Here is a 25,807-nt window from a genome sequence, read left to right on the forward strand (position 1 = left end):
TGGTATGATTGTTGTTCGTCCTATGGACTAAAGCCATCCGGTTTATATAGACACCGGAGAGGGCTAGGGTTACACAAAGTCGGTTACAATGGTAGGAGATCTACATATCCGTATCGCCAAGCTTGCCTTCCACGCCAAGGAAAGTCCCATCCGGACACGGGACGAAGTCTTCAATCTTGTATCTTCATAGTCTTGGAGTCCGGCCGATGATGATAGTTCGGCTATCCGGACACCCCCTAGTCCGGGACTCCCTCAGTAGCCCCCGAACCGGGCTTCAGCGACGACGAGTCCGGCGCGTATATTGTCTTCGGCGTTGCAAGGCGGGTTCTCCTTCAAACTTCATGTTCCTGTCGAATAGTGTCCGGCTTCCTTATAAATGTTGCGCTCCTTGGCTTCTACGCCCAATAATGGCCTTCTTCCACGTGTCGTATGAATGCGAAAAGCTAGGGTATTTTTACATTTTACCCCCTAGCCGTGCGAACGAGCCGCCTATAAGAGAGGCGAGGATCTAGATCCAGCTCACACCATCCTCCATCCGCAAGTTCTCATCGAAGCGCCTCTGACAAAAATCCATTCCATCATGGATAGTCGACGCGGCTCCTCCTCTCGCGCTCCCAGCCCTAAGCCAGGAGATTGGGGGAGATGCTCAGTTCCACACAGCGAGCTAGTGGCGCTCCAAACCGAGGGATATCTTCCCCCAGCTTTCATGGTTCCGGTTCGAGCCGGACTGGCCACCTTCAAGGGTGGAAAGCAGGCGGAGAGCGTCCCCAACCCTTCCAAAGGAGAGCGGGTATGCTTCGTCCCTTATCTAATAAGGGGACTCGGATTTCCCATACATCCGTTTCTCCGGGGGCTCCTGGAGTTCTACGGACTCCAGCTTCACCACCTCACACCTGCCTCCATTTTGCACATCGCGGGCTTTGTAGCTCTTTGCGAGCTGTTCCTGGGCATCGAGCCCCATTTTGCGCTGTGGAAGAGATTGTTTTGCCTCGTACCCCGTTCCTATGAGGGGTCGATATATCAAGTGGGCGGAGCCGAAATATGGCGCATCGCTGGGACCGGATATCTATCCGGCACCCCGAAGAAGGCGTCCGAAGACTGGCCTTCGGAATGGTTCTACATGGAGGACGCCCCTCTGCCGGATCCAGTTCGGATCGGCCTCCCGGAGTTCAGCAATGCTCCCTTGAAGAAACGCCTGAGTTGGCGCCCGCGGAGCCCTCAACGGGAGGATGATGGGAGCGTCCATTATCTGATGGGCCGGATTAGGTTACTGGCCCACTCCGGATTGACCATGATTGGAATCATGGCCACGTGCATTATGCGAGGGGTGCAGCCACTCCAATATAGGGGCCACCCTATGTGGGATTTCAACGGGGAAGACGACGCCACCCGTCATGGCCGCAGAGGGCCGAGCTCGGCAGCCGATCTGGCAAAGATCCTGTCCGGCTTGTACAAGGGGGAGGAGGAGGACTTTCTCCGCACGAATCCATTGAACGGATTCTCCATGAATAACCCTCGGAGCTGGGTAAGCGGACGTTTATCTACCCGATCCATACTTCCAAAGTCAAGTATTTTACTTTGTGATTTCGACGCAGGAGCTGCGCCGGGACGTGGAGGGCATACGAAGCCTAACTCCACAGCCCGAGGATCCGGAACGATCCCTTGATCCGACCTCCGAAGAGGATCCGGACATAAAGGTGGAGCTGATTGACGGGGTGTTCCACCAACTTAGCATGGACAATGCCCTAGTCGCCATTACGGCTGACTACCCCGGTTTGTTTCCGGCCTCCCAGGTGACTACGACCGAGGTCTTGACACCATCATTTGATCCGTGCTCAATTCTGACCATCCTATACTGATGGTGCATCGCAGGAGGTGCCTTTAAGGCGGGAAGCCGAACCTGCGGCGGCTGACCAGCAAGGGTCAGTTCGGCCCAGCAGGCGGAAGAGGAGTGCGACGCGAATCGAAACGTCGCCGCAACGGTACGGCGCACCGTTGTTTTTAAGGGAAGGATCCCTAGGAGGTATATTAATGCTCATAACTTTTTCCAGGAGAAAGAGCGCTCGCCGGACAGTGTCCGGAGAGGTTGCCAATCAAGCCTCCGCCAGCCATGCTCCATCGCGTGGTCCGGAAGTGGAGGCGAACACAAGGCAAGAGCCGGATGCTCCTCCGACGGAGGATGCCGACAGGCTGTCCGCCACCCGGTCTGAGGTGGAGAGCGCCATGAATCACAGGCGTCGCCGGACAGTTCTTCGTGACGCGTGTTTCTCCCCGGAGGCGTTGAATGCCTTTGATGCGGGAAACGCGCACCTCCGTGCTGCTCAAGATGGTTTAACCAGAGCCACGGAGCAGTATGTGAAGGACATACGGGTAAGTAATTTTAATAGTTATATATGCTAGTAGCCCCCGAGACTTAAAATAGTTAAAATAACTGATTTAAGGATCATTTATTATGCAGGATCTTACGGAGAAGAATACCCACCTGTCCCAGGAGCTCCAAGAGTGCAAGGCCCAACTTGAGGCCGCACTAGCCACCACAGGGGGAGCCACAGAGACCCCCGCTGGTAATACGTACTTCGAAAAGATAAGTAGTTAACAAAGTGCGGCGTGTGCGTAAATCTGACAATAATATTGCAGAGGGCGCCGGACTAGATCCGGACAAGCAACAGCTACTGCGTCAGCTAAAGGCCGGCGAGAGGGTGCTTATGAAGGTGCAGCAGGAGAGAAACAAGCTCCAAGATGCCCACACCCAGCTAGGAGAAGAGCTGAAAGGTGTTCGGGCCCAGCTGTCTGGCTCCGTGAAGGAGAATCAGCGGCTTCGTCGCGGCATTTATAGTAAGTGCTTGAGCAAATTCCTTTGAAAAGAAGAATTCGGCGAGGAAGTCGATTGACAGAAATGTGTCTTTAGGTGTGCTCACAGGTCGCCCTGCGGAGGAAATGCCTGGTTCAACGGGTGACCAACTTCCCGAGCTGGTGCAACTGCTCGAACGTGTTCGGCAGGCGATGAGTGGCGTCGTTCAGGCTTTATGGCCTTCCGTCTCCCTACCCGAGGGCCTTGGAGGGCTTGCTGAGAAGCTTCAGGGAGCACGGCGACGCCTCCGTCTGTGGAAGATATCGGCCTGCCGTCAAGGCGCCAGGGAGGCCTGGGCCATGGTGAAGACGCGGTACCCGAAGGCTGACCCAAACCACATGGCCGAGGTCGGACCTGCGGGGCCTGATGGGAAGGAGATCCCTGTGAGCTTGATGTACGGCCAAGTAGAACTGGCCGCGAAATATTCCCAACAGGACTGTAAATTAGACAGCCTGTTAGATGGGATTGAAGAGGAGTACAATCAGTCAGTTTGACGATGTAATTTGAAATGACATGTAAAATGCCTTCTAGCCGGATTGTAGATCGTTTGTCTTTGCGGACCTTTTCGCTTCAACCTCGGGACCCAACAGTCCGGAGTGTGTCCGAATACCCTTACGGTTATAGAAGAACCGGGGCATGCGTGGAGACAAGGCGTCGGGGTCATAATTGCTTTATCAGACAAGTGCCCAACTAGCTATGTTATATTACATGGTTAGTAAGAAACATCTTCCAGGGAGAATAGTTCCGTTAAGGGTTCCTTTCCCTGGGAGGCATGCCCTAAAGTGCATGTCCGGACTGCGAAAATAGCAGAAAAAGCATCTGGGGGCAAATAAATAAGTAAGTAATAAATCATCTTTCAAGTCACCGACCGAATATTCTCTTAAGAACGCTAGCTTTCGGCTTCACCCAGTCTGAGGTACACATCCGGCTGACCCGGCAGTAACAATCGCAGAGGTGCTCCCTTTACCTCCTAGCCGAACAATCGGGAACGTAGGGGTAAGCACAGGAGCCAGGCAACCCAGCTTGGCCAAAACTTAAGTCATATCGATGCATATAATGGTGAATAAAAGGTACATGCGGAAGTATGACACATGTGTTGGGCATGAAGCCCGTATAAATAAGCTTCTGTTAAAGAAGCCCCCAGGTATAATGAGTGCTAGGAGCACATCAAGTGTGTGCGAACAATGCGCAAATCAGCCTATCAAAGGTATTGAAAAAAAGTGGGAAGAAGGAGGGGGACAAGAGACAGTGAAAATGTAAAAAGGTGGACGGAGGAGTGAGACGAACTCTGAGTCCGGCGTTAGGCGTAGAATCTTCGGAGACGGGCTGCGTTCCATGGGTTCGGCTCGAGTCGGTTGTCAGATGCGTTACGTAGACGGTATGCTCCGCCGGTCAGGACTTGGTCGATGATGAAGGGACCTTCCCACTTGGGCTTAAGTTTGTCCTTTTTCTTGTCCGGCAGGCGTAGAACAAGTTCGCCAACATTGTAAGCTTTGGCCCGTACTTCTCTGCTTTGATATCTTCGAGCCTGCTGTTGATAAAATGCGGAACGAGCTTTTGCCACGTCCCGCTCCTCCTCTAAGGCGTCCAAACTGTCCTGCCGATCCAGCTCGGCTTCTCTTTCTTCGTACATGCGCACGCGAGGTGAGTCATGAATTATATCGCAGGGCAGAACTGCCTCTGCGCCGTACACCATAAAAAATGGTGTGAATCCGGTAGTTCGGTTTGGCGTGGTCCGCAGCCCCCAGAGTACGGAGTCGAGCTCCTCTACCCAGTGCGTGTTAGATTCCTTGAGGGACCGCACTAGTCTGGGTTTGATGCCGCTCATGATTAGACCATTTGCTCGCTCGACTTGACCGTTAGTTTGGGGTGATAGACTGAAGCGTAGTCGAGCTTGATGCCCATGTTTTTGCACCAGAGTTTAACCTCGTCGGCCGTGAAATTCGTGCCGTTATCAGTGATGATGCTGTGGGGGACGCCAAAACGGTGTACTACCCCGGATATGAAGTCTATCACAGGTCCGGATTCTGCCGTTTTAACCGGCTTGGCTTCAATCCATTTGGTGAATTTGTCCACCATGACCAATAAGTATTTGTGCTTGTGGGTTCCCCCTTTAAGGGGTCCAACCATGTCAAGCCCCCAGACCGCGAACGGCCAGGTGATGGGTATAGTTTTGAGGGCGGTGGGTGGCATGTGGCTCTGATTAGCAAAGAGCTGGCAACCGACGCATCGTTGGACTAAGTCCTGAGCATCTGCCCGGGCTGTTGGCCAATAAAATCCTGTACGGAAGGCCTTGCCTACAAGGGCCCGGGCTGCAGCGTGGTGCCCGCCGAGTCCGGCGTGAATTTCAGCCAGGAGATTTCGCCCTTCCTCTTCGGAGATACACCTTTGAAGGACTCCGGTTGTGCTTTTCTTATAAAGTTCTCCCTCATGGACCTTGTAGGCTTTAGATCGCCGAACTATGCAGCGGGCCTCATTTTGGTCTTCGGGAAGTTCCTGCCTAATTAAGTAGGCTAGGAATGGTTCCGTCCACGGGGCAATTACTGCCATTATTTCGTGGGCTGAAGGTGTTATTTCATTGGCTGAGCCGCCGATTGTGTCAGAATTGTCTGAGTTAGGTGCTGCAGCTGGCTCCGGATTGTTATTTCCGGACTCCTCTTCCCATAATACGGATGGCTTAAAGAGCCGTTCCAGGAAGATGTTTGGAGGGACGGCGTCACGTTTTGCGCCGATGCGTGCTAACACGTCTGCTGCCTGGTTATTATCCCGGGCTACATGGTGGAATTCGAGTCCTTCGAACCGAGCTGACATTTTTAGGACGGCGTTGCGGTAAGCTGCCATTTTCGGATCTTTGGCGTCAAAGTCTCCATTTACTTGGGATATTGCGAGGTTTGAATCCCCGCGCACCTCTAGGCGTTGAATGCCCATGGAGATTGCCATCCGGAGGCCGTGTAGAAGGGCCTCGTATTCGGCTGCGTTGTTGGAGTCCATGTACATTATTTGAAGTACGTATTGGACTGTGTCTCCAGTTGGGGACGTCAAGACGACGCCAGCCCCCAAGCCAGCCAACATTTTGGATCCGTCGAAATGCATGATCCAATTGGAGTACGCGCCGTACTCTTTAGGGAGTTCGGCTTCGGTCCATTCGGCGACGAAGTCAGCCAGGACTTGCGACTTTATAGCTCGCCGTGGTTTGTAGGTTATGTCAAATGGTAAGAGCTCAATGGCCCATTTTGCAATCCTGCCCGTTGCGTCGCGATTGTTTATAATATCGTTGAGAGGTACTTCGGAGGCCACCGTTATGGAACACTCTTGAAAGTAGTGTCGCAGCTTCCGGGATGCCATGAACACCGCATACGCTATCTTTTGATAATGTGGGTACCGGGACTTGCATGGAGTTAAGACAGTGGATACGTAGTACACTGGTTTTTGAAGAGGGAATCTGTGCCCTTCTGTTTCTCGTTCGACGACGAGTACCGCGCTGACAACTTGATGTGTTGCTGCGATATATAATAACATAGGTTCGCCCAGGTTGGGCGCGGCCAGGACCGGATTTGTTGCCAGTATGGCCTTGATTTCTTCGAGTCCGGCCGTGGCGGCATCCGTCCATTCGAAGTGTTCGGTGCGCCGGAGGAGGCGATAGAGGGGCAGAGCCTTTTCTCCCAAACGGGAGATGAAGCGGCTTAGAGCCGCTACGCACCCAGTTAGTTTTTGTATTTGCTTGAGGTCTTTTGGGATATCCAATTGTGACAGAGCTCGGATCTTGGCTGGGTTTGCTTCAATTCCTCTACCGGATACAATGAAGCCCAAAAGCTTTCCGGCTGGTACTCCGAAGACACATTTTTCCGGGTTGAGCTTAATGTCATATGCTCGGAGGTTGTCAAATGTCACCCTCAAGTCGTCTACTAGAGTTTCGACGTGTTTGGTCTTGACGACCACATCGTCTACGTATGCCTCTACTGTTTTGCCTATCTGGGTAGCCAGACATGTCTGAATCATGCGCTGATATGTTGCGCCGGCGTTTTTGAGTCCGAAGGGCATTGTGTTGAAGCAGAATGGCCCATATGGAGTAATGAATGCCGTTGCGGCCTGGTCTTTTTCCGCCATCTTGATTTGATGGTATCCGGAGTATGCATCGAGGAAGCACAATGAATCGTGCCCTGCGGTAGCATCGATGATTTGGTCGATGCGAGGGAGAGGGAAAGGGTCCTTTGGACAGGCCTTGTTAAGGTCTTTGAAATCGACGCAGAGGCGCCAGGATTTGTCCTTTTTTGGTACCATTACTAGGTTGGCTAGCCAGTCCGGATGTTTGATATCTCTGATGAATCCGGCTTCTAAGAGTTTGGCTAGCTCCTCTCCCATTGCCTGTCTTTTGGGTTCGGAAAATCGCCGAAGAGCTTGTTTGACTGGCTTGAATCCTTTTAGGATATTTAGGCTATGCTCTGCCAGCCTGCGTGGGATTCCTGGCATGTCTGAAGGGTGCCAGGCAAAAATGTCCCAATTTTCCCGAAGGAATTCTCGTAGTGCGGCTTCTACATCAGGATTTAATTGTGCCCCAATGGATGCCGTCTTTGTGGGGTCCGTTGGATGGACCTGAAATTTGACTATTTCGTCTGCTGGTTTAAAAGAGGTGGGCTTGGACCTTTTATCGAGTATCACATCGTCCCTATCCACCATTGAGCGTAGCGCAGTTAATTCCTCTGCCGCTAGGGCTTCGGATAATGCCTCTAGGGCCAGTGCGGCTGTCTTATTTTCAGCGTGGAGTGCTGTATCTGGATCACTGGCGAGAGTGATTATTCCATTGGGTCCGGGCATTTTGAGCTTCATGTACCCGTAATGGGGTATAGCTTGGAAGATTGTGAATGCCTCTCGCCCTAACAAAGCGTGATATCGGCTACCGAATGGGGCCACTTGGAACGTGACCTCTTCGGACCTATAATTGTCCGGCGAGCCGAACACTACATCTAGTGTGATTTTTCCTGTGCAGCGTACTTCTCGACTAGGGATTATTCCCCTGAAGGTTGTGCTGCTTCGCTCAATGCGGCTCCAGTCAATTTCCATTTTTTGAAGGGTTTCTCGTAGATGAGGTTTAATCCGCTGCCGCCATCCATGAGTACCTTGGTAAGACGAAAGCCGTCCACTATCGGACTGAGGACCAATGCGGCTGGTGCTCTAGCTGTTCGGAATTTAGGTTCGTCGCTGGCATTGAAGGTGATAGCCGTGTCACTCCATGGATTTGTTGTTGCTACTTGGTAGACTTCGGCGAGGCTGCGGATTGTTCGTTTCCGCATGTTATTTGATGTGAAAGTCTCGAGGACTGTTAATACCGTACTGGTGCTGCTGGGCTGGTTGCCCGAGGCTAAAAAGCCTTCGCCACTTTTGGCCACCTGCCGTAATATCCAACATGCTCGAAGGCTATGTGTTGGAGTGGCGCCCTTCGTACTGTGGATTTTGCATGGTCCGTTGAGCCATCCCTCCAGTACGGTTCCGTACCCTTTAGGGGTTTTTGCTTTTTGGTTTTTAACCCAGGTGCTTGAGTATGACGCACCCTTTTGTTTCGGACTGGGGCTGTATTCAGGGCCGGATTGTCCCAAAACCTAGTTTTGGTTTTCCAGGCACTTTCCATCGTGCAGTATTTTTGTACAATGGTCGCTAGGTAGGCGAAGTGTGTAACTTCGCGACGACTGATGGCGTTTATGATTCCCTTGTCCGTGCAATTGTTGCAGAAGATTGAAATCGCGCTTTCTTCACGGCAGTCCTTTATCCTGTCCATAACCAGGAGGAATCTGGCCCAGTAACGATGTACTGTTTCATCGGGCTCTTACCGTATTTGAGATAGATGGCTTATGTTTGGGTGGGTGGGTGGAATCGAGTTCGGAACCCCGCCCAATCTGAGGCTAAAAGGCCAAGAAGCTTCCGGATTCGGAAGGTTGGTTTGCTGGACGCTTTCCAATGAATCTGGTCCGATGCCTGACTTTAGGTTCAGTATTTGATTAACGTCCGTCCCTCCGCGGGAATCCAGCATGGAGGGATCGGGAATCCGGACATAGTTTGTTTTTAGCATAGAAGAAGAGTCACCGCATTGTTCCTCTACCACGACGACGTGGTGGGTAACCTGGGGAGAGTTAATTTCTCTTAGATCGGTTTTAAGCCCAATCTGATCGTAGTTGGTAGCGACTCCCAGGGCGGCGATGCGATCCAAGAGCTCGTTTACAAAGGAGAGCTCAATCGGATCTAGCTGCTCGGCGGATTCCGAGCTGACGCGAAGATCGCTTTTAATGACCTGAGAGGTCATTGTCGGAGCGGTGGCCGAACAGGCGGTCATAAGAAAACCTCCTAGCCGGATAGTCTGGCCGGCGGCCAAAGCTCCCTTGACGACGGTGCCGTCTTTGAAGACGGGAAAAGGCATCCTTCCTGATGGTGACGGCACAGAGGAACTCTCAATGAAAGCATCAATGTCGGTGTCAAAACCGGCAGATCTCGGGTAGGGGGTCCCGAACTGTGCGTCTAGGCGGATGGTAACAGGAGACAAGGGATACGATGTTTTACCTAGGTTCGGGCCCTCTTGATGGAGGTAAAACCCTACGTCTTGCTTGATTAATATTGATGATGTGTGTTACAAGAGTGGATCTACCACGAGATCAAGGAGGCTAAACCCTAGAAGCTAGCCTACGGTATGATTGTTGTTCGTCCTATGGACTAAAGCCATCCGGTTTATATAGACACCGGAGAGGGCTAGGGTTACACAGAGTCGGTTACAATGGTAGGAAACCTACATATCCGTTTCGCCAAGCTTGCCTTCCACGCCAAGGAAAGTCCCATCCGGAAACGGGACGAAGTCTTCAATCTTGTATCTTCATAGTCTTGGAGTCCGGCCGATGATGATAGTTCGGCTATCCAGACACCCCCTAGTCCGGAACTCCCTCAGAGGGCAAGACAGACATGTCTGAAGATTATGAAAAGTTTCATGAAATTCGTCCCTTCAAAGTCAAGGCTGACCCCAGCATCCTGATAAGCGATGAAGATTATCCATGGTTACGGCGCAATAAGCAAATGACACAAGCGAAGAAAAAGTGAAGACTTTCTCCCGCAACTATTATGATGATACCATGCCAACTTTGTAACACACGAGTATGATACCATTGTCCGTTTTGTACATGCACATGCTATGTGGGTGAATTTATGATACCATGCCAACTTTCAACTTTTTCATAGTTCATTTGAAATGCTTTAATGTCTTATGGTTCGGCCCTCGTAATAATTAAAAATAGCAACAATAAGTATTTTGTTGTAAGTAGAAACAAAAAAAAAAAGCAAGAAAGAAAAAAAAAGTGTTTTCAAATTTGAAAACTAATGGCACTAACAGAAAGTTTATAATTTTTCTAAAACTAAAAGCAAAAAGAATTAAAAAATAAAGCAAAAAACAAAAGAAAATAAATAATGCAGAAAACAAAAAAAACAATTAAAAATAGCAACAATACGTATTTTGTTGTAAGTACAAACAAAATAAAATAAATAAAGCAAGAAAGAAAATAAAAAACAAAATAAAGCAAGAAAGAAAACAAAAAACAAAAAAAGTTTTTTCAAATTTGAAAACTAATGGCACTAACAGAAAGTTTATAATTTTTCTAAAACTAAAAGCAAAAACAATTAAAAAATAAAGCAACAAAAAAGAAAATAAATAATGCAGAAAACAAAACAAAAATCTGAAAAATAATTAAAAATAGCAACAATAAGTATTTTGTTGTAAGTAGAAACAAAATAAAATAAATAAAGCAAGAAAGAAAACAAAAAAATGCCTCCTACTGGGCCCCCATGACGTGAATACGACTAGAAACCCTACCATGGGCCAGGATTCAGGCCCGCAGTAGGCCCAGAAGGCCCATCAGGCAAAGCAGTATCAAATAGGCCCACAAGCCTACGGTGGAGAGGAGCTCGAGAGGGGTGCGGCAGTGGGGCTTATAAACCACTGCGCGCCCCTCTCAACTAGCTAGGTGGGACTAAACTTTCGCCCCGACGCGGGTAGCACAGGGTCCTTTGGTCCCGGTTGGTGGCACCAACCGGGACTAAAGGGGGGCATTGTTACCGGTTCGTGTTGGGACTAAAGGGGGGCATTTGTACCGGTTCGTGGCACCAACCGATACCAATGCCCACCCTTTAGTCCCAGTTGGTGCCACCAACCGGGACAAAAGGTCGCCGCTTCCCGCCCTTTGGGCTGCTGAAAAGAGGCCTTTGGTCCTGGTTGGTGGTACCAACTGGGACTAAAGGGGGCATTAGTCCCAGTTGGACTCACGAACCGGGACCAATGCTCTTGCTATATATACAGCACTTAGGAAAATTTGACTAACACATCGCCAGTTGCCCCCGGACTGCCCGACGATGCCGAGCTCATCGACGCTGCCAGGCTGACCGGATCAACGCCGTCCGCTGCCCCGACGCTGCCCGCCGCCCAGACGCCGTCCGCGCGCCGCCCCGACGCCGTTCGCGCGCCCCCGTCGTCGCCCCTGCCCCATCGCCGCCAGGCGCTGCCCCGACGCCGCCCGCCGGTCGCCCCCGCCGACGCCGTCGTCGTCGCCCGCGCCCGTCGTCGCCGTCACCGTCGCCACTAAGCGTGCCCGGTCACACCCCTGCCCCACGACCCGCCCCCCACCGTCACCGTCGTCGCCGGCCACGCCCGTGCCCCGGCCCACCGTGGTCGTCGCCGACGCCCTCGCCGCCGCCACCGTCGCCCTCGCCGGCCGCCCCCGTTGTTAGCTGCCGCCGTCTCCCTCACCGGCCGCCCCCGTTGTTAGCCGCCGCCGTCGAGGCTCTGTGTTCAGTGCTTTTTTTTCATACATACATGTGTATTTTTTGTTCATTGCATTTTTTTCATATATATAATTAATGTATATATGTATGTGGTAGCTATATGATGAATGGATGTGGCTATGTATGTATGAATATAATGTTCATAGCATTTTTTTGTTTATATATGTTTTTTCATATATGTACTAATTTTTTATTTAGGTTGTTAGTAGATATCGATTTTAGGTTAGTGCATTTTAATTAGGTTAGTGTAGAGGAAAAAGTAAAATAAGGAAAAGGAAGAAAAGAGGAAGAAGGAAGAAGGAAGAAGAAGAAGAAAAAGAATGAGAGGAAAAAGGAAAATAAGAAGAGGAAGAAAGGAGAAGAAGAGGAGAGGAAAATAAGAGGTGAAATAAATAAGAAGAAGAAAAAAGAAGAAAAAGAAGAGGAGAAGAAGAAAAAATAGAATTTGTTTTATATTTTTTCTTCTTGTCCTCTATTCCTTTTCTTCTTCTTCTTCCTTCTTCCTTCTTCCTCTTTTCTTCCTTTTCCTTAATTATTTTCCTTTCTTGAGGGAGAAGAAGAAAAAGAAGAGGAGAAGAATAAAGAAAGGAATAGAGGAGAAATAAATAAGAAGAAAAAAGAAGAAAAGGAAGAGGAGAAGAAGAAAGGAATAGAGGAGAAGAAGAAAAAATAGAATTATATTTTTTCTTCTTCTCCTCTATTCCTTTCTTCTTCTCCTCTTTTTTTTCTTCTTTTTTTTCTTCGATCTTCTCCTCTATTCCTTTCTTCTTCTCCTCTTTTTATTTCTTCTTTGTTTTCTTATGTTTTATTGGGTCTGTCGCCGTCAGGCTGCTCGCCTTCGCCCTTGCCGCCCCCTCGAGATAACTTCGACATGAGGGGCGGTCGATATATATACCCCCTCTCGACCGTGATAACCTATACAACGTAGCACCCCCCTCGGCCCTCTCGCTCGACCAAAACTCTTGAGGCCACCCAAATTTACCAAGTTAAAAGAGTGTTGTCGTCGAGGCCACCCCAAACCCTTGAAGCATTGTGTCGAGGCGATCCCAAACCCTAGAGAAACAGCGTCGAGGCCACTAACATGATTCCTTATTGTGATTAGCTAGCTAGTTCTACGTTTGCCACTAATATATATCCATCTGTACCGTGTTTGAATAATAATTGACATGTTGTAAATATTTGCAGAAACTATGGAGCACTACCGAGACGATAGATCCACCTCTAGAGGAGAAGGTAGATCCGGTGAAAGCAAAGCGCACTATCAATACCCTGAGGAAACCACCAAAGTCTCCGCCGAGAACCAACTATCAACACATTACTGAACAGACATATCTCCAAGCCCAGCGGTCGGGAACTACTGTCAGTGATAAAAGGTTAAAAGAACAAGCAAAGGGGGAAAAATTGCCCAGATCGGCGAACAAGCACAGAAATCGTGCCCCCCGCTCAATGTGTCTAATGCTCCAGGGACGGTGGCCGGTTATGGAAATCTTGCAGATTACCTTCCTGACGATCAACTTCCTGATTTCTTGGAGGTGGACGAACACAGATACGAGTACGGGAGGCCTCTCGTCATAGATGAAAAATCTCTGACAACAATGATGCGAAGACTCCATAATTGGTACATGGAAACCTGCAGAGAGTCTGGGGGGAAGAATGCTTTGTATCTGAATATTAAAGAGGGGCACGACCTCATTGCAACTGATCTGTTGACTATTCCATTTGATGAGTTCTTTGCGTTCTTCAATCAAAAGGCCCTCGATAAACTAATGGTCTTTTGCTACTGTCTGTAAGTAATATTTCTGTCATTAAGTCTCTATATATAGCTTGGCTCTTTCATTTCATGTATTTATAATTAGTTATCCTCAATATATTATGCAGATTGAAGATCGTGGAGTGCAAAAAACAAGAAATTTATGATATTGGGTTCATTAACACAAATATCATAGGTGAATTTCTGGTTAAAAAGGACGTCAAAGAGGCCGAGGACAACTTGCTACGATCGTTGATCAAAAATCAAAACAAAGATACCATACTCTTTCCTTACAACGGCAAGTGAGTGTTACTGTGTGTGCATATTCAGTTTCCCTTATTACTCGAGCAGGTTATAGTAATGTAATTGATGAGTTATGCATGCGTGCGCAGGTACCACTATGTTTTTCTGGATATTAAGCTTGAGCGGGGACTAGTAACCGTCTTAGACTCGAGATGGAAAGATCCCAAAACCTATGCGGACATGACTGAATTGCTCAACAAGTAAGTTCAATCGGTCATTATCGCACCATATCGGCAACTTTTTGTTTATTTCCTGATATCTCAAGTAATAATAATTATTTTCTTTGTCTTGCAGGGTTTGGAAACAGTTCACCGCAGAAGCTCCTGGACTGCCGAAGGAGCTGCGATATACATACCCGAAAGTAAGTACTACTGGCTAGCTAGTTGCGCGCATCTCCCGTTGATTCTATAGCTATAATTTCATCAATGCCATTTATAATGCTTCATTATCAGTTTGATTGACCTCTATTTCTCGTAAAGTGCTTGTGGCAGGAACAAGGGAATAATTTCTATGGATACTACGTGTGCGAGTTCATCCACAATGCGACTTTGAAAAACAAGCGGGGCTACTCTAAAAGACAATATGAAGTGCGTAAGCAATAATATTTACAATTTCATTTTATTACACCATCATTTTTGTTGAGTTTCATTCATATATATGTATTAATTAACCCCCTCTTCAAATTAGACGTGGCAGATGCGGAATGAACTCCTAGAACCAAATCGCATGAAAGCAATTCAAGAGGAATTGGCGGGATTCTTTCTTGACCACGTCATCAATAAAGCCGGAGAATACCATGTGGAAATTGATTTCAATTGCTAGGGGATTGTAATTAAGAGATCTTATACATATTGTACATGTATGTAGCCAGTAGCGTCGGATACATGATATGAAAACTTGTTGTTCGACCAATCTCTCGGAGAAGGAGAGGTCGATCGATCACTTCTCTCGGTATGCATGACGAACTTCTGTACTCAATGGTTCTCTCGATCACTTATGTATATATAGTACGTAGCGTCGACCAAGCACGGACATAAGAGAGGACACTTCTCTCTATTAATTAGCTAGCTAACACAATATATGAAACACCTAAATTAACCCCCCAAAACCCCAACCCCCCCTCCTTTCAAAAAAAAAAACAAAAACCCCAGCCACTTGAATGCTGACGCGTGGATGCCTTTTGGTCCCGGTTGGTGCCACCAACCGGGACCAAAGGCCCCCTGACTGGGCTCGACGCACAGGGCCACGTGTAGGCACATTGGTCCCGGTTCGTGTTTGAACCGGGACTAATGGGTGGAGGTATTAGTAACGACCCATTATTCCCGGTTCATGAACCGGGACTAAAGCCCTTACGAACCGGGACTATTAGGTGCTTTTCTACTAGTGTATGAACCCTATGTGTTCATATATATGAGCCAATTTCATCGTAAGAGCACTAAATTGGTTTTTCTGAGTACAGAAGAATGTAGATACATGCAACCCTAGGTGTTCCGATATATGGAACTACTAGTAGAAAGCTTATAAATAAATGGGTGGATGCATTTTTTTTGTAATGCTTGGATAGGTTGATGGATAAAACTAGGTTTTTTTAGTAATGCTTTGGATAGATAGATGGATGGATGGATAGCTGTTAGGGTTAGTGAGGGAGTCCTGGATTCGGGGGTCCTCAGGTATCCTTCCTAGGAGTATGGGCCGAGTTGGATGGGCCGTGCAAGATCAAGCTAGAGATTATCCACCATGTCCGGATGAGGCTTCTCAATACGTGGACGACAATAATAGAGTTCAGAAGCTTCCTTCCCTGATAAATCGACCTTGTACAAACCATAGACCCCTCCGGTGTGCATATAAACTGGAGGGGTTAGTCCATAGAGGCTACCTTCTTTACCATCATTAGAATCCACATAGGCTAGACCTCTAGGGCTAGCCATTACGATCTCTGGGTAGATTAACTCTTGTAATTGTCATACTTGTCGAATATAATCAAGCAGGAGTAGGGTTTTACCTCCCTTAAGAGGGCTCGAACCTGGGTAAACACTGTGTCCCCTGGTTTCGTATTACCATTGATCCTTAGACGCACAGCTTGGGCCCCCTACCCAAGATCTGCCGGTTTTGACAACGACATTGGTGCTTTCATTGAGAGCTCTGTCGTGCCGTCTGCAAAAAATGCGATCTATGGCTTGCCTAGTCATCACACCAATATCACTTGCAGAGGGTACCTAGCTTCGGGGCAGACCCTCCGGTTCGGCGGTTTCACCATGAGGGCTCGCGTGACCGTTGAGCCTGCAACTCCCCCCATTACCGCCGGACACCGTCCTCACATTAGCCCTAAGTACTCCAAAAAATTAGATCTGACAGATGTTTCATCTTTAAATGAACTGCTAGACCGCGTCACCGCCCTGGGAATATCAACAGATTATGATCGGTTCGGGTTCAAGCCCGACCAGAGGGAAATTAATCACCCTTCGATCACCCACTTCACGGCGGTCATCGAGGAACCGACTGATACGTCCATTTTGCATCATGCTTTTATGTCAATATTTATTGCATTATGAGCTATTATTACACGCCATATCTCAATACTTATGGCTATTCTCTCTTATTTTACAAGGTTTACCATGAAGAGGGGGAATGCCGACAGCTGGAATTCTGGCTGAAAAAGGAGCAAATGTTGGAAACCTATTCTGCACAACCCCAAAAGTCCTGAAACTCTACGAAACAACTTTTTGGAATTAATAAGAATTTCTGAGTGAAAGAAATACACCAGGGGGCCCACACCCTGTCCAGGAGATAGCCCCCCCCTTTGGGCGTGCCCCCTATCTCCTAGGCCCCCTGGTGGGCCTCCGGTGTCCATCTTCTGCTATATCATCGCTTTTACCCTGGAAAAAATCATGGGAAAGCTTACGGGACGAAACTCTGCCGCCACGAGGCGGAACCTTGACGGAATCAATCTACGGCTCTGGCGGAGCTGTTCTGCCGGGGACACTTCCCTCTGGGAGGGGGACATCATCACCAACGTCATCACCAACGATCCTCTCATCGGGAGAGGGTCAATCTCCATCAACATCTTCACCAGCACCATCTCCTCTCAAAACCCTAGTTCATCTCTTGTATCCAATCTTGTATCAAAACCACAAATTGGTACCTATGGGTCGCTAGTAGTGTTGATTACTCCTTGTCGTTGATGCTAATTGGTTTACTTGGTGGAAGATCATATGCTCAGATCCTTTATGAATATTATTACTCCTCTGATTATGAACATGAATATGGTTTGTGAGTAGTTACGTTTGTTCCTGAGGACATGGGTGAAGTCTTGCTATTAGTAGTCATGTGAATTTGGTATTCGTTCGATATTTTGATGAGATGTATGTTGTCTTTTCCTCTAGTGGTGTTATGTGAAAGTCGACTACATGACACTTGACCATTATTTGGGCCTAGAGGAAGGCATGGGGAAGTAATAAGTAGATGATGGGTTGCTAGAGTGACAGAAGCTTAAACCCTAGTTTATGCGTTGCTTCGTTAGGGGCTGATATGGATCCATATGTTTAATGTTGTGGTTAGGTTTACCTTAATACTTCTTTTGTAGTTGCGGATGCTTGCAATAGGGGTTATCATAAGTGGGATGCTTGTCCAAGTAAGGGCAGTACCCAAGTACCGGTCCACCCACATATCAAATTATCAAAGTATCGAACGCGAATCATATGAACGTGATGAAAACTAGCTTGACGATAATTCCCATGTGTCCTCGGGAGCTCCTATCTCATTATTAGAAATTGTCCAGGCTTATCCTTTGCTACAAAAAGGATTGGGTGACCTTGCTGCACCTTACTTATTTTATTTACTTTTTACTCATTACTATTTATCTTATCACAAAACTATCTATCACCTACAATTTCAGTGCTTGCAGAGAAAACCTTACTGAAAACCGCTTATCATTTCCTTCTGCTCCTCGTTGGGTTCGACGCTCTTACTTATCGAAAGGACTACGATTGATCCCATACACTTGTGGGTCATCACCGGCCACAGACACTTCCCTCCCTATATTGAAAACCAAGTATGTTCGGGGTCCCTGAATCCCCTGAGCCGGATACTTCCCCTTCGGATGGGACCTTACGCCCTCTGGACTCTGGTTCAAGTGCAAGGTTGCTGGAGCCTTCGCGCTTAACTAGCCCTGAACCGGTCATTCAGAAGCCATTCTGGCTCCGAGCACAGATGTGGGACTGGATCCAAAATTTAGTCCACCCACCCACCACAATCTATATTCTCCAAGCAACTCGGTCCCTCCAGACATATACGACCTGATGTATGTGCGGCAATAGCCTAAGGAAATGGTCCACCACTTTTGGGCCAGATTCCTGCTTGTTAAAAACAGGATCCAAGACTGCTTAGATGGCGACGTAGTTTCGGTTTTCCGCCATAACTACAATGATGAAGGAATATTAAACGCCCTCGATCGTCGCCACATACAGAGTTTCACGGAATTATCACACGTAGTACAAAAGTACTGTGCTATGGAAAGCACATGGGAGGCCTAGAAAACTTGACTGGAGCCTGCTGCCTTGACACAGTGTGCGGCCCGGGCCAAACGAACACATCCTGGCGGGTCACCCGACCACCAATCTACGGGCAGGAAGAACAAACCATTCATGGGGCACATGTCTGTTCCGGACGATCTACTGGACAAGCCTTGCCTGATTCACGCCACTCCGCACGCAATCCCAACCCATAGCCTTCGAGCATGTTGGGTACTCCGAAAAGTAGCAAAAAGTGGAGAGACCATACTTACCACAACTCCAGAGTGATATTCACCAGAGAAGGACAACTTTGACATCCTAACAGTCTTCGAGACCTTTTCTTCGAACAATCGACGCAAACGGGCGCTCCGCGACTTCGCCGAGGTCCATCAACTTACCACACTGAGCCCATGGAACAACACGACAATAACATTTACGGCCAAAGACGAACCAAAGGCTCGGTCAGTCCGAGAACCTGTCGCCTTACTGCTAGACCCCATCGTTGATGGTTTTTAGCTTACTAAAGTGCTCATGGATGGTGACAGTGGAGTTCACCTCGTCTATGAGGACACACTCGACAAAATGCAGATGGATAGATCACGCATCGAGCAAAGCAACACCACCTTTCGAGGTATTATCCCCAGTCGAGAAGCACACTGCTCGGGCAAAATTAAACTGGATGTGGTGTACGGCACGCCTGAGAACTATAGATCTGAAGAATTGCTCTTTCATGTGGTCCCCTTCAACAGTGAGTATCACGCTATCCTTGGCCGGGATGATTTCTCACGCTTCCAAGCTATACCCCATTATGGGTATATGAAACTCAAAATGCCCAACCCTAATGGAATTATCACAATCTCGAGCAACCCAGACAAAGCCCTTCGTGCCGAAAACAAAACTGCATCATTGGCCTTGGAGGTACTATCTGAAGCCCTAGCAGCGGAGGAATTAACCACCTTACGATCCACGATGGATAGGGACGATGTGATCCTTGATAAGAGATCCAAGTCTACCTCTTTCAATCCAGCCGAGGAAATAGTGAAATTCCAAGTGAATCCGACGGACCCTAACAAAACAGAGCACAGCTGGATCCGGCAGTAGACACCGCCCTACGTGCATTCCTACGTGAGAATTGGGATATTTTTTCTTGGCACCCTTCAGACATGCCTAGCATCCAACGAAGACTGGCCGAACATAGTCTCAACATAATCAAAGGATTCAAACCCGTGAAGCAGACACTACGGCGATTCTCTGAACCCAAGCATCGGGCTACGTCAGAAGAGCTAGCCAAGTTATTAGAGGTTGGGTTTATTAGGGAAATCAAACATCCGGATTTGTTAGCCAACCTGGTTATGGTACCCGAAAGGACAAATCATGGCGCCTGTGTGTCACTTCAAGGACCTCAACAAGGCTTGCCCTAAAGATCCCTTCCCACTGCCTCGCATCAACCAAATCATTAACGCAACTGCAGGACACGATTCCTTGTGTTTCCTCGACGCCTATTCCGGATACCATCAGATTAAGATGAAGGAATCGGACCAGGCTACAACCGCATTCATCACCCCTTATGGTCTGATACGTCTCCAATGTATCGATAATTTTTGATTGTTCCATGTTATTATATTACCCGTTTTGGATGTTTATGGGCTTTACTTTACACTTTTATGTCATTTTTGGGACTAACCCACTAACCGGAGGCCCAACCCAAATTGTTGTTTTTTTGCCTATTTCAGTGTTTCGAAGAAAAGGAATATCAAACAGAGTCCAAACAGAATGAAACCTTCGGGGGCGATCTTTTTGGAACAAACGTGAAAGTGCACTCCAAGTGCTCTGGATCACGTTCGTTCCAAAAATCACGCTCCCAGAGGTTTCATTCCGTTTGGACTCCGTTTGATATTCCTTTTCTTCGAAATACTGAAATAGGAAAAAAAACAGCAATACGGGTTGGGCCTCCGGTTAGTAGGTTAGTCCCAAAATGATATAAATGTGTAGAATAAAGCCCATAAACATCCCAAACAGGTAATATAATAGCATGGAACAATCAAAAATTATAGATACGTTGGAGACGTATCAAGCATCCCCAAGCTTAATTCCTGCTCGTCCTCGAGTAGGTAAATGATAAAAAGAGAATTTTTGATGTTGAATGCTACCTAGCATAATTCATAATGTAATTTTCTTTCATTGTGGCATGAATGTTCAGATCCAAATTGTAACGTCCGTATTCGATGCGCCAGGTGTCTACCAGTTATTCGCTGTCTTTGCCATATCTTTTGCTTGCGTGTTGCATTTTATCATGTCATTATGTGCATTGCATTGCATACGTGTTCGTCTCATGCATCCGAGCTTTTTCCCCGTTGTCCGTTCTGCAATCCGACACTCCTATGTCACCCGACGCCCCCCTTTGCCTCTTTTCATGTGCGGGTGTTGAACTTTCTCTAAATGGCCCGAGGTTTTCCAAGCGGCCTTGGTATAGCACCGGTAGACCGCCTGTCAAGTTTCGTGCCATTTGGAGGTCGTTTGATACTCCTACGGTTAACCAGGTAACCGTAAAAGCCCTCTTTGTGTTGCAGCCCAACACCCCTCCAAAGTGGCCCAAAACCCATCTAAGTCACTTCCATGCTCTCGGTCGTTTGATCACGATCATGTGGGCGAAAACCACACCTCATTTGGACTCTCCTAGCTCCCTCTACCTATATATTGCCCTCTCCCCCGAAATTTCGCAGTCCAAACACATAAACCCTAGATTTTCCCCTCCGCGCCGCGCCGGACATGTCCAACCCCGGACGAACGCGTCCAGCCGCCACCGCCCGCGCCAATCGGGGCGCGCCATGTGTCCCGCGTCGCCGCCCCGCACCGCCGGCCCACCGCGGCCCGCAGCGGGCCCCCGAGGCCCGATCCGCCGCCGCCGCCAGCCCGCGGGAGCGCTCTGTCGCCCGCGCCCGAGGTCGCCGGCGCGCCTCCTCTCCGGCGCCTCGGCTCCCGGCCGCGCCGCCGCCCGCCGTCGGGGCCCCGCCACCAGATCTTCGCCTTCGGCGTGCCTCTCCCTCCGCCGCCTCATCCCCGCGCTCCCCGCCGCCGCGCCGGATTCGCCGCTGCCGCCGGGCTCCGCCCCGAGCCCCGCGCTTCCTGCCGCCCCGCCGGACTCGCCGCCGCCGCCGGGCTCCGCCCCGAGCCCCGCGCTCCCCGCCGCCCCGCCGGACTTGCCGCCGCCGCCGGGCTCCGCCGTGAGCCCCGCGAGCACAGGCGCCCGGCGTCCTGCTCCTTCCCCGCTACCACCACGCCGCGCCCTCCCGGCCGACGTCCCCGCGCCCGAGGCCGCCGCCCTCACCTCCGAGTTCCTCCCCGGCCGCCTTCCTCCCCAACTCCGGCGTCGAACTCCGGCGAACTCCAGATCCAGATCCGTTTTAGAGGTTGACCCCGAATTTCCCTAAGTCCCTTATTTTTTTGACATTTTCATGCCCTGTTCAACGCATCATAATGTGCTGCATACTGCTCCGTTTTGTGCGTGTAATATATACGGATGTTCATCATGAGATGATCTACATTTTCTTCCATTGTGCCATGCTTGTTTGAGATCATCTTGATGCCCGAATCATCGTTGCAAGAGTGCTATATAATGTTAATCTGCTGAAACTGTTATAACTTGATGATTTGTCATTTTTGTTGCATTTGATGTGTTCATCTTATGAGCATGATCTCTACATGTGTTTTGTACTACATCATGCCATCTTTATAGAGGTGCAATCCATGTATTTTTGTGAGTATTGTAGTGAGTGCATCAAGCTTGTTAAGTAGGGTACTTGCTGTTGCTGTTTTGCTAGGCTGAATGTGCTATATTATGACCTGCTGCTACAAGTCTTTCTATGCATAATCTGGAGATGTCCAATAAGGATGTTTTGTTAAACATGTCATTCTATATCCATCCATGCCCCTGGTTGCATTTATAGCCTGCTGTAGCTTGTCGTAATCTTGCTCTCAAATTGCTAAATAATGTTGCTGTCAGCCTGTTAACATTAAGTTCAGTTTTGCCATGTGTTTTGCTAGTGATCCATGCATCCTATGAACTTGCTCTTGCCATTCTTAGCTTCATAAACATGTCTTCGTACTGTTGGTTGCCTTGTCATGCCATTTATTGCTCTGTGGTGAGTGGTACAAGCTCACCAACATGCCTACTTATCGTTGTTCCTGCCATGCCTTGTTTGCTGAATCTGTTAACGAAACTTGCTATGTTTACATGGGTGCCATCATATCTTCTGTTCCTTTTTGGCTCATGGCAGTAAGGGGCGTTTGTTCTATGCATTTAGTAGTATCATGGTATGCCTTAAGTTTCCATGATAACTTCCTTTAACATGTAGTTTGATAGCTCTAAACATTGCAACCTGATATTATTTCTGCAAAGTCTGAAACTGTTATTATTTGCAATCTTGCCATGTCTTTTGAGCATGTTCTATTGATTTCTGGAGATAGCTCTGTCTTCATGTTTTGTTATGCATTACCTGTACATCATGTCCATGCCTTTTTTTCTCATGTTGGGGTGCTGTAGCATGTTGTTTTGGTGTTTGCAATATATGTATTTGCTGTTTTGGACAGTTTGTCCTTTAAACTTGTTTCATGTGTGTGTGTTGAACCGTTGCTCCGTTTTGAGTGTGCTCTATATGAAACATGCTTAGAATTGCATGTAGTTTCATATTATCATGTTGCATCCATGTTTTGAGGTGTTTGCTTGATGTTTGGATGCATTTTACATCAATGCCATGTTTAACTTGTTTTGCTCATATCTTCTAGGCCGTAGCTCCGAATTAAACGAACTTTATATGTAACTTGACTAGAATTTCGTGTAGATCATCATGGTGCATTTTAACTGGCTGTTTAACAACTTGAACATAAGGTTTATTCAGATCTGGACCAACTTCGAAATTTGCATATGAGGACTTACCAGATTAGTTCTATGTTGTTTCCAGCCTCATTTAAACTTGCCTTGATGTGTTGCTCTTGTATGCATCATCTCTTGCCATGAGTAGCTTCATGTAGCCTTTGTCATGCATCATGCTTGGTTGTGCATCAGGTCCTGTATATGTGTGGTGTGTTTACCATGTTGTGTGCTTCTTCTCGATAGTTCCCGTTTTGTTGCGATCGTGAGGATTCGTTCGTCTATGCTTGGTTCGTCTTCATGGCTTCATCTTCTTCCTAGCGGGATTTCAGGCAAGATGACCGCTACCCTGGATCTCACTACTATCATTGCTATGCTAGTTGCTTCATTCTATCGCTTTGCTGCGCTACCTATCAATTGCTCTTCAAGCCTCCCAAATTGCCATGTCAGCCTCTAACCTTTTCACCCTTCCTAGAAAACCATTGTTCGGCTATGTTACCGCTTTGCTCGGCCCCTCTTATAGCATTGTTAGTTGTAGGTGAAGTTGAAAATTGCTCCATGGTGGACAAGATTATGTTGGGATATCACAATATCTCTTATTTAATTAATGCATCTATATACTTGGTAAAGGGTGGAAGACTCGGCCTTATGCCTGGTGTTTTGTTCCACTCTTGCCACCCTAGTTTCCGTCATACCGGTGTTATGTTCCCGGATTTTGCGTTCCTTACACGGTTGGGTGATTTATGGGACCCCCTTGACCAAGGTTGTCAGAATCGTGATCTTGAATCGGATCAGAGCTTCGATGATAGGATCGCAAATTGTAGAATCTTCACTAGCAGGATCATAGAAACGTAGATTCTAAGAACTAAAATCATAGAATCATAGGGGTTAGTTTGGATCATAACGTCGTTGAATTGTATAAAAGAATCGCGATTCTGACAACCTTGCCCTTGACAGTTCGCTTTGAATAAAACTCCTCCAGCAAGGCCCAACCTTGGTTTTACCATTTGCCTCACCTAGCCATTTTTCCCTTGGGTTTCTGGAGCCCGAGGGTCATCTTTATTTTACCCCCCCTGGGCCAGTTCTCCTCCGAGTGCTGGTCCAAACCGAGCGATGTCCGGCGCCCCCTAGGCAACCAGGGTCTATGCCAACCCGTCGTCTTGCTCATCCGGTGTGCCCTGAGAACGAGATATGTGCAGCTCCTATCGGGATTTGTCGGCACATCCGGGCGGCTTTGCTGGTCTTGTTTTACCATTATCGAAATGTCTTGTAACCGGGACTCCGAGTCTGACCGGGTCTTCATGGGAGAAGGAATATCCTTCGTTGATCGCGAGAGCTTATCATGGGCTAAGTTGGGACACCCCTGCAGGGTTTAAACTTTCAAAAGCCGTGCCCATGGTTATGCGGCAGATGGGAATTTATTAATGTCCGGTTGTAGATAACTTAACTCCAGATTCGAATTAAAACGCATCAACCGTGTGTGTAGCCGTGATGGTCTCTTTTTGGCGGACTCCGGGAAGTGAACACGGTTTTGGGTTATGTTTGATGTAATTAGGAGTTCAGGATCACTTCTTGATCATTGCTAGCTTCACGACCGTTCCTCTTGCTCTCTTCTCACTCTTATTTGCGTATGTTAGCCACCATGTATGCTTAGTCGCTGCTGCAACCTCACCACTTTACCCTTCCTTACCCTTTAAGCTTTGCTAGTCTTGATATACATGGTAATGGTATTGCTGAGTCCTCGTTGCCCACAGATTACTACAAAAACAATTGCAGGTGCAGGTTATGCGATGATCATGACGCGAGAGAGATGTTTGCTTGTTTTGGAGTTCTTCTTCTGCTTCTTCTTCGATCAGGGGATAGGTTCCAGCTCGGCAGCCTGGGCTAGCAGGGTGGATGTCGTTCGAGTTTCTGTTTGTGTTTCATCCGTAGTCGGATGGTGCTCTTGTGTAAGATGATGTTGTATTCGTGTGGCATTGTATGCCTTTTGTATGTATCCCCATCTATTATGTAATGTTGATGTAATGATATCCACCTTGCAAAAGCATTTCAATATGCGGTTCTATCCTTGGTGGGACCTTCGAGTCTCTTTAGGATAGTATCGCATATTGGGCGTAACACAAATAATACAAAATAAAAGTTCATATTGACATAAGAAACAGTAATACTTCAAGCATACTAAGCAAGTAATCATGTCTTCTCAAAATAGCATGGCCAAAAGAAAGTTATCCCTACAAAATCATATAGTCTGGCTATGCTTCATCTTCATCACACAAAGTATTTAATCATGCACAACCCCGATGATGAGCCAAGCAATTGTTTCATACTTTAATAATCTCAAACTCTTTCAACTTTCACGCAATACATGAGCATGAGCCATGGACATAGCACTATATGTGAAATAGAATGGTGGTTGTGGAGAAGACAAAAAAGGAGAACATAGTGTCACATCAACTAGGCGTATCAACGGGCTATGGAGATGCCCATTAATAGATATCAATGTGAGTGAGTAGGGATTGCCATGCAACGGATGCACTAGAGCTATAAATATATGAAAGCTCAACAAAAGAAAACTAGTGGGTGTGCATCCAACTTGCTTGCTCACGAAGACATAGGGCATTTTGAGGAAGCCCATCATTGGAATATACAAGCCAAGTTCTATAATGAAGAATTCCCACTAGTATATGAAAGTGACAACATATGAGACTCTCTAT

Source organism: Triticum aestivum, chromosome 4A, assembly GCF_018294505.1.
Source record: "Triticum aestivum cultivar Chinese Spring chromosome 4A, IWGSC CS RefSeq v2.1, whole genome shotgun sequence".
Classification (NCBI taxonomy): domain Eukaryota; kingdom Viridiplantae; phylum Streptophyta; class Magnoliopsida; order Poales; family Poaceae; genus Triticum; species Triticum aestivum.